The following is a 1,115-nucleotide window of genomic DNA, read 5'->3' on the forward strand; positions in this document are numbered from 1 at the left end:
TTCTTAACAATATTTGTTGATTTTTATTTGTATAGGCTAAAGTAAGTATACTCTGGCCAAAATAAAATAAAAACAAAAAACTTTGTTAACAAATAAAATACACAAATTTGTATGTACGATAAAATGTAGGTCTGTTTATGCTTCGTCACTTTTAGCAGCTCTCACTTCGTTAAGTTGGGCTCTCTTTTATTAACTTGGTTAAAATTCAAAACAAGTTAACGTTGTTTTGTCACGCTACTTGACCAAAACGACATAACTAAGCAGAGCATTTCTTTAAGGGTTGGCGTAAACAGAGGTGACTAACATTTCGTATTAAAACAAGTGAGAGTATACATTCAACTATGACGAATTTTATACGATCAAAACCTATGTTAATTTAAATTGAGTGTGATTTTCTGAAGAAGGATTTTTATGGAGGCGTGGATCAATTATTGACCGAATTGGTGATGTCTGAAACCACAGCCTCAGTGGATCAAATGCCTAATCTAGCAAGCAAGTGTGTTTATCTTGACTTAGAAATCTGAAATTTGGAATGTGACTAGAAAATTAAATGAGCAACAATACCTATGAAATAAGAATAATATCTAAAAGGGCGTGACACATATTATAAGTGTGTCAAAATACAATATACTGAAAGGAACCTTTTATTATACATTTTCTGTATATAATCTTCGTTTGAAGTATCCGATATTTCTTGAAATATTCGAAGGTTGTTGAAGTATTTCTCGTCGCACACTTTATGTTCTGAATCTTCAAGTGGGCAAGGTGTCATGCCATAGCCAAAGAGCTACTCTTTACAACGTATATAAAATATCTACAGATGCAGGCGGGAGTAGTATTTAAAAACTTGAATAAAATTCAAAGTTTCTTGAAAAATAACTTCAATATACCAACCTTTTCGATCTTAATTTATTGACGAACGATATCATAAAAATGCTACATATTTATACAATTATATAAACATTCTTTGTAGTTAATAAATATGAAATTATTTTGTAATTTAACTTTTCACGATGTTTATAAAATCACTTCAAACTATTAAAGCATTTTATGAAATTTGAAAATTTTTTATTCCAAAAAATTGCTCTTGTTTGACTACCTACATAAGTATAAAA

Source organism: Lucilia sericata, unplaced genomic scaffold, assembly GCF_015586225.1.
Source record: "Lucilia sericata isolate MDLA Ls3-8-SP2 unplaced genomic scaffold, ASM1558622v1 Contig000013F_arrow, whole genome shotgun sequence".
Classification (NCBI taxonomy): domain Eukaryota; kingdom Metazoa; phylum Arthropoda; class Insecta; order Diptera; family Calliphoridae; genus Lucilia; species Lucilia sericata.